This window comes from Cervus canadensis, chromosome 3 (genome assembly GCF_019320065.1).
Source record: "Cervus canadensis isolate Bull #8, Minnesota chromosome 3, ASM1932006v1, whole genome shotgun sequence".
Classification (NCBI taxonomy): Eukaryota; Metazoa; Chordata; class Mammalia; order Artiodactyla; family Cervidae; genus Cervus; species Cervus canadensis.
Genome location: NC_057388.1, coordinates 89,492,891 through 89,499,306, shown reverse-complemented (window position 1 = coordinate 89,499,306; position 6,416 = coordinate 89,492,891).

The window sequence follows — 6,416 nt, the reverse complement described above, 5'->3', positions numbered from 1 at the left end:
GCTATTATACAGAGTGAAGTGAGTCAGAAAGAGAAAGATAAATATCATATTTTAACACACATATATAGAATCTAGAAAAATGATACTGAAGAATTTATTTATAGGGCAGCAATGGAGAAACATAGAGAATAGACTTATGGACATGGGGAGAGGGGAGGAGAGGGTGAGATGTATGGAAAGAGTAACTTGGAAACTTACATTACTATATGTAAAATAGATAGCCAACAGGAACTTTCTGTGTGGCTTAGGAAACTCAAACAGGGGCTCTGTATCAATATAGAGGAGTGGGATGGGGAGGGAGGTGGGAGGGAGGTTCAAAAGGGAGGGGATATATGTATACCTATGGCTGATTCATGTTGAGGTTTGACAGAAAACAACAAAATTCTGTAAAGCAATTATCCTTCAATAAAAATATAAATTAAAAAAAAAAAAGACTAAGGGAGGAATGACAGGGAAGGAGGATCGAGGATTATTTTGAACTTGTCAGTCTGAAATGCCTGTTAGCATCCAAGAGCAGATGTAAACTGCTATTACATCTGGTCCCCAACCAGAATGTAAGCTCCAAGATAATAGGGATTTTTGTCTGTTTTTTTTACTACCATATTCTTGAAACCTAGATGAGGCCCTGGCACATAGCAGGTGCTTGATAAATATTTGCTGAATGACTGGACAAATAAATGAATAAATATGAGTCTTGAGACTTTTTAGTTTGAAGTCTTGGCCTATAGCCCTTGCTGAATAAAGTGATGAAAAGCAAACTGTGGCAACAAATACCATATATTAATATCTAAATTGGTGAGAGAAAGCCAAGTCCAAGGGGCCTCTTCCACCTATCTGAACTCAAGTTCAGATTTCTGGATTGGCCTGCCACATGGAGAAAAGGGGAGCAAGGAGAATGGAGGGCCAGAGTCCACACAGAAGAGTGAGCCAATCCATTTATGTGATCTTTTAAAAGATTATTTTATTTTATAATTTCGGGTGCCGTGGGTCTTTGTTGCTGCAGTCTTTCCCTAGTTGCAGCGAGCGGGAGCTAGTCTCCAGTTGTGGTGTACCAGCCTCTCACTGCAGTGGCTTCTCTTGCTGCAGGGCACCAGCGCCATGTGCACAAGCTTCCATAGTTTGGGGGCATGGGCTCAGTTGTCATGGTGCACGGGCTTAGCTGCCCTGCAGCATATGGATCTTCCCAGGCCAGGGGCCAAACCTGTGTCCCCTGCCTTGGCAGGCGGATTCTTTACCACTGGACCACGAGGGAAATGCTATGTGATCCTTTAATGTATAAGATCTCTCCAAAGACAAAGAAAGCCTCAACAGTGATTTTCATTTCCTTCTTGAGGGAAAACAATGTGGGAATACGAAAAAGAAGAGACTCCCTCCCCATTTCCAACCCCCTCACCCTAAGTCTGTGATACAAAATATTGTTGTTTTTTAAAGCTTTTGCCAGTACTGAAATTCAATACATGGTTTGGTGTGAAAAATGTACTGTACAGGAAGTATATATATATATATATAGTTTGGCATGATTCTGTATCACCCTATATCACTCTTGCTGGCTATTACGCTGTGAAAAGTCTGGTGTTATTTGAAATAACTGGAAGGATCAAGAAAATAAAGAAGTAAGAGTGTGGGGGGAAGTTTCTTAGTTTCAGCCTTCTGAGATGCCAATAAACCAGTGCTAGTTACCAAGAGTCTACCTTTTGTGGGTGAACTCAGTCTTGACTGAATTGTGATACTCTGTCTCCCATGGTGAGTGTGTGTGTGTGTGTGTGTGTGTGTGTGTGTGTGTTAGTTGCTCAGTCATGTCCAATTCTTTGTGACCTCATGGTCTATAGCCTGCCAGGCTTCTCTGTCCATGGAATTCTCCAGGCAAGAATATTGGAGTGGGATACCATTTCCTTCTCCAGGGAATCTTCCTGACCCAGGGATCGAATATATATTTCCCGCACTGCAAGGGGATTTTTTTTTTTTTACTGTCTGAGCCACCAGGGAAGCCCTATGTCTCCCATATCAGGGTAGAATTCTAGAATACTGTCAAATACTCTTCTCTCATGGAGAGAGGCATCTGAATTTATCACATCTATTTCCTGAACTGTTCTATTTTACAGTTGGGTCTTTGATGTTTGGACTGACAAGCTAAGACTCTGCAACCTTGTTTTCTGGTGCCATTGAAATAGATCAGGAGAAACGCTCTAAAGAGACGAAATGAAATGTGTCAGTGGGGTTGGGAAGGTGCCATGAGTGGGAAAGCATGTGTTCTGCCTCTCCAAATAGCATCCCATCAAAACATTTAGAAACTTGCCATGGCGGGCAGCTCTATTCCCAAGATTTTTCCTGGGACCACCTTCTGTCCCATACTGTCCATCTTGTATATTTAAAAAAAAAATTTCCCCTTTTGTTTCTCCTTTGGTGCCCATATCCCTGACACATCAATGCTAAATTAAGTGAAAGCTTTGTGTAAAAAAAAAAAAAAAAAAACCAGCTTCCACTCCGTCTTGTGAGTAGATATCCCCATATTTTAAATAGACAGACCTACAAACAAATCTCATGGCCTCTAATTTCTCAGGTTCCCAGTCTCCTGCTCACATTCATGTGTCTCTATTTCTGGCAGTCTTTCTTAGATCTGTATTTATTCCATAATGACTATCACATTCCTCTCCTCCTCCTGCTACATTCTCCTCCTCATAGAATTAATTAACTCTGAAAGTCATTTTCCATTCATTCATCACTGTATAATGCTAATTCTGTTCAGATTTGGTATTGATCAACAGATGACATGAATGAATGTTTCAACCCTGCTCCCACTCTGCCCACGAATGGAAGGCAGGTTGCTAAGCAAGGCTTTCTTTCCAGGCTCCAGCTTCTAGCAGGCTTTCATTTTTGCTTTGCTATGGGGATAATTTCTTGAAACCCCTATTTCCTTGTTCACTAGTATTTGAACTGATATAGAAAGTTCAAACTCAGCCTCAGCATTCACAGCAGCCAGCATGTTAAAGTATTTGAGGTACCAAACATATCTCCTCCCCTCACAGGTTCTAAAGCAACGGTGGGTGGCAGGGCGGGGGAATGCAAGAATCAAGTAAGTTCAAAGTATCTGTTTTGGCTGGAGGCTAATTTGGAGTCTGTGGTTGGGACCTGAATATAAATTTGGCTTTTTAATACATCCCTCTAGTCCCCAGGTAACTTACCACCTGTTGCTGGCAGGCTGTTTGAGAAAGCAAGAGCCAAAACTGAGATACTATCCTTGCTCTGCACTATATGCCACTACTTTTTCTTTGCAGAAAAGGAGGGGGGTGGTGTTGCCATGCTAATACTCTTAAAAGCATAGAAGTTTCTGTTTTATAAACAGTTGTTTTATTATTTTATTTTTGGCCATGCTGCGAGACATGTGGGATCTTGGTTCCCCAGCTAGGGACCATACCTGTGCCCCCTGCAGTGGAAGAGCAGAATCTTAACTACTAGACTGCCAGAGAAGTCCCTTATAAGCAGTTAGAAATAGAAAGAGAGGAAGAAAGTGGTTCCACAAAGAGTTCTTCCTGCCTGGTGCCCTCACCTAAACCTCTTTGTACTGAGGTGACATCTCCCATAATGCATTTTGCCACCCCCAGGCGCCCCATCCTCACCACCCAGCATTTATGGGACTGTGAGGTCTCTGTCTAGACGTGGAAAGCTGTGGAGGCAGGAAGGCTGAGGAGGAACCATTCTTAGTTCTCATCAGAGAGCAGCAGCCAAGGGGTAATCAAAGGGATGACTGACTTGAGTTTTGGTGGACACAGTCCCTGTGTTTGGAAAGAAGATAGTCAGTGGGGAGTGTGTGATGCACTCACATTATCTTCTCTCAGATGGTCTCCGTTCAAGGACATCCTGGCTTTGCTGTGAATTCAAGTTTAGTAGGCTTTTCCGATCTGACTGATCTGCCTTGTAATTGGTCGCATGGGCTTGTTTATTAAGCTTTGTTACTTTTCATGAGTTCTTAATCTTTTTCTGTACCTTCAGAAGTTGCAGTTTAGGTACTTTAAGGTAGAATCTCTTCTCTCTTTTCTCATCTCTTCCCCTGATTTCTGGTGCTCCTTTCTCCTGGTTCTCCAGCCTCTGGTTGGCAAATCACTCCTGTTCAGGCTTTTTGTTTTTGTTTTTAAACTCCATCCACTTGTCATGTTTCTCCTTTGGTGTTTGCTCGGTCTGAGGCTCTGTCCTATGCCTAAGTGTCATTTCAGCCCACCATTCTCCTCTTGAGCTTCTCTACTCCAGTATCTTCAACTAGCACATGTACTTGAGGCTGATCCCCAAATGTGTAATTCTTTCCCAAACCTCTCTTTTGAGCCCCAGACCCATATCTTAAGCCATTTACTAGACACTGTCCCCACCTGCACCTCATACTCAATTGACCAAAACCAAAATTCATCATGTATCCCCCAAACTGACTCCATTTCCTTTATTCTACATTTTGGTAAGTTACACCTACATCACTCAGGCTAGCCATGTGACTATAATATTCATGAGAGCATGGATCCAATTGGTTACCAAGTCCTAGCGATACCACCTTTCTAACGTATTTCAGATCTTCTTTTATCCTTCTTCACTGCTACCACCTTTCAGTCGTGTCCGACTCTGCAACCCCATGTACTGCAGCATGCCAGGCTTCCCTGTCCAGCACCAGCTCCCGGAGTTTGCTCAAACTCATGTCCATAGAGTCAGTGATGCCATCCAACCATCTTATCCTCTACCATCCGTTTCTCCTTCTGCCTTCAATCCTGCTACTACCTTTAGAACCTATATAAGTTCAGGGTTTTCTTGTTAGTTTCAAACAACAGAAATGAACTGATTAAGCAAAACAAGGAATTTATTTGAAAAGACATTGGAAAGGCTGACAGAGTTGAAGGGAGAACTGAATAACCCTACTTCAGGAAGCATAGATCTGGGGCATCTCTAGGGGCCTTGGCAGGTGGAGCTCAGACTTTCTGTCTGTGACACGGCATTGGGTAACTCAGCTGCAATCATCTTTCATCTCTCTGTCTTTATCAAACTTTCAGATTCCTAGTAGAGAAAATCTGGTTGGCCATCTTTGAGTAAGTCATCCAGGGTTAGGGGTTAGTGGCACAAGTTTGTGACTACTATAGACTCTTATAACTTCTCAACCCTTCCTCAGTACTGTCATAGCCTTCTCAAAGTCCTCTTCATCTTTCCAATCTATAGTTCACACCACCATCACGTTCATATTTTAAAAATACATCTTGTTCCAAGTATCGCTACTTAACATCCCTCCATAGTGCTTCATTGTTCAGAAAATAACCTGTAAGTTTCTTCTAAAGACTTCACTCTAGGATTTGGATCCTGGCTTTCTCTCCAGTCTCATCTCTTGCTACCTTTTCACGAAATCTTATCTTCCAGGCATACTGCAGTTACTGGCAATGCTCCTAAACAAGTCATGCCTTGTTCTATGTTCATGTTTTTGTGTGTGTTCCTCCCTCATCCTCCCTCTCTTCTTTTCACCTGGTCAATACATTCATCTTTCCAGACTCAGTTTAGAGATTAGTTCCAAACCTCTTCCTGTCTCTTATTATCCAGGTTAAGTCCTCTTCCCCTCTACTCCACTAGCATCCTGAATTTATCTCTAACATACACACTGCAATGTTACACTCAGCTCTCTCCTTGTCTTCTTCTTGGTTAAAAAATGAGCTCCTTGAGGTTGAAGACTACATCTAATTTATATTTGGTTTCCATTACCTAGGATGGTGCCTAACAGGTCTCAGATGTTTGATAAATATATTGAAATAAATAAAACTGATTTTGAATGCCTGATATAAAGCAGAGCTTACTGCCTAGGAGACAAACACCCTACATATAAGAAAAGCACACGCAGAGCAACAATTTATTATGTAATTGCAGCTCGAGAAAAACAGAACCTGCAGGCTAGAGTGTGAGATTGGATTGATATGAAAAGTCTTCTCCCAAGAAGAAAGGTCTGAGAAGTAGCATAAAGAAAGAGGAAGACTCAAATGGATTGAAGAGGTTGGGAAGAGAGTTTGGAGTTTGGAGAATAAGATAAATAAATGCTTACTTTATAAATGTGTTTGAGGGATAAGCTAAAACCATTGGCTAGGCAGAGGCTGATTAAGATACAGTGAAAATACATCCTTACTGTATTGCACAGGGAACTATATTCAATATCTTCCAAAATGGAAAAGAACATGAAAAGAATATATATATATATATAACTGAATCACTTTGCTATACAGTAGAAATTAGCACAACATTATAAATCAAAGATACTTCAATAAAATTTTTCTAAAGATATAGTGAAAAAATCAGTATGTGGTATGTTGGGGAGTCATAGGTTAGAAAAACAAGTTGGAGCAGATTGTAGCAGATTTTGTTTAAAATCTCTGTGCTTTCCATTCTCTGACTCCAACATAGAACAT